Here is a 10,285-nt window from a genome sequence, read left to right on the forward strand (position 1 = left end):
TACGTATGAATGACAAAGGAGGGACTTTTCCTGTCCATATCTCATATGGAGCTTTATCGACCGCTTTAGTCGGGCTTCGATTTAGTGAAAATACTGCAGACAAGAGGGCAAAACCCCAAAATGAACTAGGAAGCTCAATTAGACTCATCATAGACCGAACCATATCTAGTAAAGTTCGGTTTCTCCTTTCGGCCACACCATTTAATTGTGGTGTGCCAGGAGGAGTCCATTGTGATACTATACCACAATCTTTTAGGTGTGAATCAAATTCAATATTTAGATACTCACCACCATGGTCGGACCGTAGGGTCTTAATCTTTTTATCCAATTGGTTCTCTACTTCATTTTGAAACTCTTTGAACTTGTCATAAGCTTTACTCTTGTTCTTCATTAAGTAGACATACCCATATCTACTTAAGTCATCAGTAAAAGTAATGAAGTAGTGAAAACCTCCTCTAGCGGTGATGGTTAATGGTCCACACACATCCGTATGTATGAGAGCCAAAACCTCACTAGCTCGTGTCCCTTTTCCTGCAAAAGGTGCACGAGTCATCTTGCCTAAAAGGCAAGACTCGCATGTACCATAAGATTCGAAACCAAATGGTTGGAGCACTTTTGATGAAGCAAGTCTCTTAATGCATCTTTCGTTTATGTGGCCTAAACGACAATGCCAAAGGTAAGATTCGTTTGGATCACCCGTTTTGAGCTTCTTAGTTTCCACATGATAAACGTCATTAACATTATTTAAAACATAAATGCCTCCAATTGAAATGGCCTTGCCATAAACCACATCATTAAAAGAAAAAGTACAACACTTGTCCTTAATCATAAAACAAAAGCCTTCCGCGTCTAACGCGGAAATGGAGATGATGTTCTTAGTTAAAGTTGGTACAAAATAACACTTATTTAAATACAACACTAAATCACTAGCTAAAGTGAGTACATAGGTCTCCACGGAAACGGCGGCTACTCTAGATCCATTGCCCATGCGGAGATCCACATCACCTTTTGCTAGTGCTTGCACGTCCCTTAAACCCTGCAAATGATTAAAAGGTGAGAGCCACATCCGGTATCAAGTACCCAAGTGGAAGTACAAGCATAATTAACGTCTATCACATAGAGAGAGGAAATCATACCAATAGGCGTCACACGCCCTTCCTTGAGATCCTCCAAGTATTTAGGACAACTCCTCCTATAATGCCCCTTCCCATTACAATTGAAACATTCGGCCTCGGAGAGTTTGACACTTTTTGCCTTGGGATTTCCATTCTCAACGGCCTTCCCCTTTACCTTGTCATGTTTCTTTGACGATTTATTGAATTGGGACTTTTCCTTCCCTTTTCCTTTCTTAACTCCAAGGGACATGTTCTTTAACTTCATGGTTAAAACATCTCTTTTTTCACTCCCACTAGCTTCCATATCCCTCTCCGCTTGGGTGAGGAGTGCATGAATTTCATGGTAACTCTTATCCATGTCATTCATGTTGTAGTTTACCCTAAAGTGCGCAAACTTGGTGGGGAGTGAGTGGAGGATACGATCCACCACAAGAGTCTTAAGAATCTTACACCCTAGACGCTCTAGGATGTCAACATATTCGACCATATTGAGTACATGGGGACCAACCTTTTGGCCCCTCTCAAGCTTAGCTTCAAAGAAGCGTGCCGCCGCATCGTATTGACGAAATTTAGGTGTTTGTGAAAACATAGTGATCATACGAGTGAATATCTCGTACGCATTTAAAGAAATGCATGATAGCTTGAGCTTTGGGGACATCGACCATATCAACACATTCTTGATATCATTCGACATCCTCACATGGTCATCATAGGCGGTCCGCACCGCCGATGAAGCCTTTGCACCGGGCTCAATAGGAGGAGCATCGGTCAAGTAAGTGAGCACATTGTCGAACAACGCGGCACTTTTGATGTTGGATTCCCATTCAAGAAAGTTACTACCGTCATCATTTAAGATACATTTGTCCATTACGGACCTTAGCCATGAATCTTTGCCTAGTGAAGTAGTCGATGGAGTTGATGAAGTTGCCATTGCGAATTAAAATGCTACAACAAAAAGGAAAAATTAACATCCATTGTTTTAAAAATACTTGTAAAAACATGTTTAGCAAGTTTTAGCATTTATATAATGACCTCCCACTAAATTATATAAATGATTCCAAGACCCAAATATTAAACAAAAATGAGCATCGCTTGGGCGAAACATCCCATAATTGTGTAAATTCGGTAAGTCACGTTGACTAATTCTACCTCTAGAACTCTTGGTTGACGAATTTCCTTAAATCCATCTACTAGCCCCGGAACACAAGACCGTCTTATATACCATTGAGTCCAACCCATTTTAACGTGTGATAACCGTTTACCACCCTACTTGCCCAAGGTAAAAAGAGAACACCCCGCTTGGGCGAGCGTGGCTCTCATGAACAAGAGATTCATAGGTGTTACTAATTGGTAAGGCTAATCTCAATTTTAGTTATGTGAGAGATCTTGTCAATTTAGGCATAAATTCCTTATAAGTAAATTAATTCGGTAAATTTAAATGACGTGAATTGACAACCGCGAAAATAAAATGCATGTGAATGGCGATTTTGGCATGCGCGAAAATAAAACAAGTAAGCATATGAATAAATCCTAATATGGCTACCTAGTTAATAAAAACAAGTCTATTACATTTCGGAAACCAACTCCTTGGTCCCTTGCCTCTTCATTCCAAAAGTGGCTCTTCCTTGTGGGATTTGGAACACCTTCCAAAAATAGACTCCGTCTCGATGTAATCCGTCTTTTGGAAACGCCGGTAAAAATAACTATTACAATTGAATTACATAGCTATTCCTATTATACATTAATTAATAAAATAAATAAAACTATTAATTAATTACAAACCAATGATACGAGATCGTATTTAATTACAAACAAATCGATATTCCCATTCATTTCGGGTAATAACGATTAAAATTAAACTAGGTCATACTAGGTACAACAAGATAAATACTTTAAATAAATGACAATCATTCATTCAACTTAAATAAATATGCTTAAAATGCTGTAAAATCATGCCAAAATTGCCCTATCTATCAATCGTTGGTATTCATCTCGGTTTTTGTGGATTTAATCGATTTTTAACATGTAAAAATCAATAATCAACTCTTAAATCACATTTAAGTTCAAAATAATTGTCCAAACTGTTTTGAACCTCAAAATTAGTCCTCACTAATTTTATGATGAATAATTAGTTTGATTTGGTGATATTTTGCTAATTTAATCGATAAAATCATAATATTTAAATAAAAATCCAAAATAATTGAAAAATTACCCAAAAAATTGAAACAAAAATTTTTAGTATTCTGGAACACTCCCAAGAACACCAAAATGTCAGAAAAATTGCCCAAAAATTCCGGATAAATGTTATGAAGAAAAAGATTGATATTTATTGGTTTTTAACCACTAAAACCAATAAACATCAAAACAAGGTGAAAACACATATTAAAATTCACTTTTAATATTTAAATAATATTTTTAAATGTAAATAAATTTATCAAGGGCAGAACCAAATGTTTCGAAATTATGATTATTTTATTTCACTTTTATCGACTTTTATCTCATAAAATCAATAAACATGCAAAAAATTCGAAGCAACCTTCAACCTTTTGCATACAATCAGTAGAAAAGATGCATGAAATACCATAAAAAATCCATGCACCGAATCAACTCTTAACAATTTTTAGTCAATTTTTTAACTAAAATACGGCATTTTGAGTTGGTTTTCTACCAAAAAACATTAAAAATAGCAAAATAACTTCAAAAATCACCAAACTTAACCACAAACCTTTTAAGATCAGTAGGTATGCATGTCCCAAAAATTTCGTGCTAAACCCTCTTCTAACACAATTTTTGAGTTTTTATAAATTATCTCATAATTCATTAAAATGCTTAAAATCAACATGCAAATTACAAGCCTAAGCTCTGATACCACTTGAAAGATCATAGATCCATATTAGACTCTCTAATAAAAATTAAATTATCTCATAATTTATCATTTAGGTGATCTATGTAACATGCATGCAAATATAAAAGCATGAAAATGAAAGTTTAAGGAAAAACAATTTCCTTACATTGATTTTATGGTAAAATAGGCACAAACTAGTTCACCTTACTAGTTTGTTCTTGAGCTTATACCAAATGGATGATCCTCCTTACTAACCTTCAAAGAGAAGATCTCCTTCAAGATGCACCCAAGAACTTAACCCAAAAATAATAACAAGTAATTAACTAGAAACTTGTTAAAATTATACCCTTGATAATATTTTAATATTACTAACTCTCTTAGTAAATATTGATTTGTATACTAACAATCTTAGTAGAGATGTATATTATTTTAGAGAGAGGAAGACCAAATAAATCACATGCAAAGTGTACAAGTGAATGATAGAAAAATGAACAACAATTTGGTCTATAATGGGGGGAAAACCGGTGGAATGTTAGGTGAGGTAGAGTGTTCAATTGTCTTATATTATTTAATCTTACATCACATGCAAAATCATTTATAAGATAACTTATGGTAGTATATAAAGTAAGGTGAAATGATTATGTTCCTAATCATCCACTACTCTATTTTACACGGTCCACTTGCCCATTTACGGGTCCATGTTAGTTCTTATATTTGTCGCACAAAACGTGTTGAGAAATGGATATTTGAACCCGATTTGGTTTGAAAGGGTCGTTTAGACCGCATTTGTTGATTTGAAGAACTAGACTCGAATAATCATCATTATTTTGATAATATTCGTTGTCGGGTTCGACTTGACAAACTTGACATGAATAGTTTTGAAAATGATTATGAACTAATTATTTTGAGTTCATTTGAATATAATTAGTCGATACTCATCATTGTACTCGGGTTAAAATCCGGCATGGTATGTAGAACCGAGGATGACTTTGTGTTGGTGACTAATATATTTGTTTTAAAATGTAAAGAAATGATGAGAGGCTTCCCAAAAATGATATAAAAGGCTTTAAAATACCTTTTAAATGTCATTAACCAAATATTATCACCGAAACACGGATTTAACCGTCATGGTATGAGGAACCAAGGGTGAAAAATGTTTTATGGTTAAAACAAATGAAATAAAATAAAAAGGGTTTGAAAATATTTGAAATGGTAAAAACCGATTACAAATATGAAAATGAATTAAAGGGAACTGACGAGAACAAACACGGTTGATCTCTGACCTGGACACCCTATTTAGGCGCGGGCAAGCCGGCGAACCAAGGGGTTTCTGTCTCAGGCCAAAAATCAGTTTTAACTCGTTTATCCCATGTTTTGGTTTATGTTATGCACGTTTTAGCATGTTATAGTCATGAAACAAATGAAAATATGATAAAAGAAGGATTTTTACACCCTCATACTTACATGTTTGGTTATGGCAAGTGATCGACGTAAGTGTAACAACTCGTTTAGTCGGAAAAGACTGGGTTTAAAATCGTTTTGGCAAGTAAATAGAGTGTTAAGTTTAGTGAAGGTGTAGTGGTCGGTCAAGTGATTTAATGCACGATGACGGTACGAAACAATGTGTAAGGCTTGTATTTACGATCAATAGGTCGTAAATACGCGTCGGATTGTGACTTAAGAAGTCGAGTCGAGAATTTTAAGGGAGAAAAGAGGGGGCAGACACTCGCGTAAGTCTCAAATGGGGGGCATTTGAGGGGTATTTATAGGAGAACGAGTGGTTGTGTGAGTTTTGAGCGACATGGCCACCTGGGCTGCTCAAAGAGCCGCGAGCCACGTCGCGGGTCTTCGAGGTGAGTTGTTGCTTTCATACAAACGCAATCATGATTTGTTCTATCCTAGGTTTTGTAGTCATATGTTTGGTACTTGACCAAACATAAATCCGGGAAAACTTAAGGTAAAAGGTTTGAAATGTTTTGTTTTTGGTGGTTGACTCGGCTTGACTCGTTGTTGGAGTCGGGATTTGAATTTTTGAGTCGGTTTTTGGTCCGGTGTCGGTTTTGACTCTAGTTAGTGTCATTGAGACTCCGTCGTCGTGCATTAAACACTCCAGGTATTTTTGAAATATTTTGAAAAGTTTTATTTTCGAAATCGTTTTAAGTTTTCCGACGTAAAGTTGTATACAAACAGTCGATGAAACGCCGCGATTCCAAAACATGTTATAGTCCGATAATCATCGGGTGTTTGTCGGAGTCTCAGCAGATACTAGGTATCTACAGGTGGACATGTCTACTTGGGGAGAGCCGCAGGAGTACCCTTATGGTGGTTTGACCCCTTGGTTCTTGAGACCAGAGGCTAGAGCCCGTGGTGATGCGGGTCTTGGTGCGTCAGGAGCAGGCACTTCGGGTGGTGGTGGTAATGAGGATGTAGTGATTGATGAGCAGCAGCAGCAGGAGTGATGATACTCCGTTTCTTTCTGTTATGTTTGTAGTTTATGATGGATGTTAGTTGTTTCGGTTGGTACTTTTCTTTCGAACTTGGTTTGTATCGGTGGCCATAAGGCCGTACTTGCTTATTTCTAGACTTCTTTTACATGATTTGTGGCCGGGTTATCATCCCGACTCGTAGTTATGTGATTATATAGCTTGTGTTTGGACTTCTGGGCAATTCTTGACCTATAGCAACTCAATCGAGGGCCCCTCACTCGATCGAGTAGCTGCAGGTGTGTCTATTGGAGGGGTATTCTGATCTCGGGCTACTCGATCGAGTAGGGCCAGCTCAATGGAATGCCTCACCAACTCATTCGAGTGTCACTGTTACAGGCACTTTTCGAGATTTAAATTGTTTGAATGCTTTTATTTTTGATGTTTTGATAGTACTCATGGTTTTTGATGGTTCGTAGCATGTTTTAGTCTCCTTATTAGTCACGTTTTGACTTGTACTTGAGTTATAAGTGAAATTTGTGAGATATCGGTGTGACGGGACAATGACACATATTATTGCGGAAACTTGGCATGCGAGTGATATTGTTTAAGTTCATATTTTCATATGTACATATCTATAGCGTATGAGTAATGGTTATGTGGTGTCGGATGTCATGGGTGGAAATGGACTTGAGCAATTCACGCAGTCTTAGTAGCATTTGTGTTACCATGCAAACTTCATGCACGTACCGTCTGTCGTGGTTTGGTAGTGTGTAATTCCAATAGTTTACGTTTGTATGGGTTGTGATCGTATAGTGTCCATTAGTAAAGTATCGTGTGTATATGAATCGATGTTAGTGATGGTTTATGAGTAATGTCAATAAAATGCAATAGGTGTCGGGTTAAGGGACAAGAAAGTCGTTTGCTGGTGAACTTCGGGGACGAAGTTCCTTTTTAGAGGGGAAGAGTAATGTCGCAAAGGAAAAACTCCGTAATTATCACAATTTTGCTGTATGTTTGTGATGTTTTATAGTATCTTATTACATTTAAAGTATGAGTTTATAATTGTTTTATAGTTTTGTTGCGGGAATTGTATAATTGAGTGAGAGTGAATAATTGTCGAACAAAATGGCATGTCGTTATACCTTATTTTCAGTAATCATTCGTTATGTTATCATGAGAATATGATGTCATGAGCAGTAGCGGGGTTGTCATCATTAGTTTTGCGTTGTGCGGCTATGAATCATACATTGTTGTGAATCTATGATAGGACCGTTGTGTTGCATGTTTTGTGTTGGTAATTGTTGGCCAGTGATAGCATAGTCTGGTAATTGCGTTCTGTTATGTCTGCATAATTCGGTGTAGTAGTATAAGCGATGGTCGAGTTGTTGCATGTTGTGTGTTCGGTAATTCAAGTAGTGGTTCTTCGAGACTTGAGTGTGTGGTGTGTGTTGGACAATTAACGATGATGATGTTTGATGGACTTACGTAGTGGGATAGTACTTCTAGAGAGCTGTTGACCTGTGTCGGGTAAACGGTGGTATCGACCTTGGTCTCTTGTCGTGTGGTTTGGGGGAGGATGAGTCTAACTTCGGGGACGAAGTTCTTTTTAAGGGGGGAAGACTGTAATACTTGTTCTTTTAGGGACCCGTTGACCGATGTTGACCGATCTTAGAGGCGTGTTGTGGCCTTTAGGAATTCGTACAGGCTGTGTCTCGTGTTGTTATAGACCTTGGGTTGAGTAGTAGTCGATATAGTCGAGGCTACTCGATCGAGTAGCTTGGGTACTCGATCGAGTAGGGGCCACTCGATCGAGTGAGTTGGTTACTCGATCGAGTAGCGTCTTTTCAGCGAGGATTTATAATCGTGTTTTGATAGAATTGCAAATAATTTCCGCCTTCTTCCTTCAGGCCTAGATCTCGCCTTACCTCATTTCCTTCACCATAAATCCTTCAATGGGATCCTTTGAGGATGCTTGTGCCTTGGGGGTAGGTTGCTTTAGTCGGGTAGCGGTCTTGACGCCGATATGCGATGCGTAGGTATGTCATCATCATCATCTTTGTCGTTGTTGTTTCTTGTAGGGTGCTAGAGATAGTAATAGGTGTTTGTACTGTTTGTATAGGGGTTTTGCTTGCTTGGTTGATGTGATGTGATTGATCAAGGAATCGCTGCGGTTGGCTAAAGTTAGGTTCGCCTACTCAGTTTCTGTTGGTTGTTTAGTGTGTCGGTTGTTGTGTTGATTGTAGTGTCAGGGTGGTTGATTGATTACGGTAATCGGTTGGTGTTGTTTTATTTCGTTTGTTGTTGTTGTGGTGCAGCAGATTGTGAATGATTTTCTATGGTTCTCGAGGTGCGTCCTTGGCTGAGTGGAGTCACTTTCGGGAGTGGCTTCACGCCCTAGTTTCGCCCTCCGTGGAACCCGCCACGGGAGGGGATGTGCACATTAATGGGACAGGGTTATCGCTCGATATGATGAGCGGGGCTTAGGTGGGAACGGTTGCGGTCCCCCACTGGCAGGGCTGGTCCAGTGGACAGTCGGTAACGGTGAATGATCGGAGATGTGGTGTGTGTGTGTTTTATGTACTTGTGTAATGTCTGTGGTTCTTGATGTGTTGCCTCAGTTGCTGACCTTGTGTGGTTTGTCTTTGTTTGTTCTGTTGTGTATGTCGTGATCCCTTATGGTGAGCAGTCGGTCTTTCAGGTGAGGTCTTGGATGATAGCTGGAGTCTTGGCAGGGATGGGTCATTCGCAAGTTACGTCAGAGATAGTTCACATAAGGATGTTGAGTTTTATCTTTTGTTTTTAGTAGTTTGGTTAGATCACTTGTAATAATTAAAGGGAAAAAAGGCAAAATACTACCTATTAAAGTTCAAAATTTTTATTTTACTACATATTATGCTTAAATCTGCAAACTACTACCTACAGTCTGCAAATATACTCAGTTTACTACCTACTCGACGGAAAACACAACTAATTGTGCCAATCTCAAGTAAGATTGGCGTTGTTCCAATATTTTTTTTATGCAATTACTTTATACCCATATTGCCCCTTCTTAATTCAACATAAGTATTCAAAACCATAATCTCCATCCATTATCATCTTCTTCTTCAACTCATCTTTTCCCTCCTCCATTAAAGGTAAGTTTTCTCTCTCTTAAACTTTACTCTTGTCTCCATTAATTAGTCTCTCTCTTCTCTACCATTATTTTACTCCGTTCTCAACAATTAACCGGTTACGTTTTTTTGAATTTTTCTGGGTTTTGTTGTAGTAGATCCGGAATTTGATGTCTTCAAGAAACTCTCACTCACATGACTCAAGTCCATTGACATGATTGTGGTTTACTGTATTATGAGAGGAGTTATGATTAGATTAGAGAGGTTGAGTGGTAAATGTGAGAGTGTGAGGTGGGTAATTAATTGGGGGGAGTGTGTTAAGTAAGGGTAGAGTTGTCATTTTACATGCTCCGGCAACTTATTAGCACCAAATTCGCATTTTCTGTCAAAAAAGTAGTATAATATATTTAGTTGTAGAGTTTTGGGTGGTATTTTGCAGAAATAGACTTATTAGGTAGTATTTTGAAAATTTCAGACTTTAATAGGTAGTAGTATGCAAACTGGCCTTATTATAGATGTTCTTTTATCGACTTTTGATTATTACTTTCCTCGGGCAGCCGAGATGGTAACGCCTTTATATGCTAGGGAAGGTCTTGTTAAGGCTCCTTGGTATATGGGGGTGTTACAGTACCAAGATTCTTGTTTTTCAAAATCGGCTAAAGTTGCTCTCCGAGAAGCTAAGATCAAGGTGGTTTGGGCCATTCATTGTGAGAAAAGTCCACCCTCATGGAGCGGTCGAAGTTGAGAACCCAAGCATGGGAAAGATGATCAAAGTGAATGGACAACGAC

Source organism: Silene latifolia, chromosome Y (genome assembly GCF_048544455.1).
Source record: "Silene latifolia isolate original U9 population chromosome Y, ASM4854445v1, whole genome shotgun sequence".
Lineage (NCBI taxonomy): Eukaryota > Viridiplantae > Streptophyta > Magnoliopsida > Caryophyllales > Caryophyllaceae > Silene > Silene latifolia.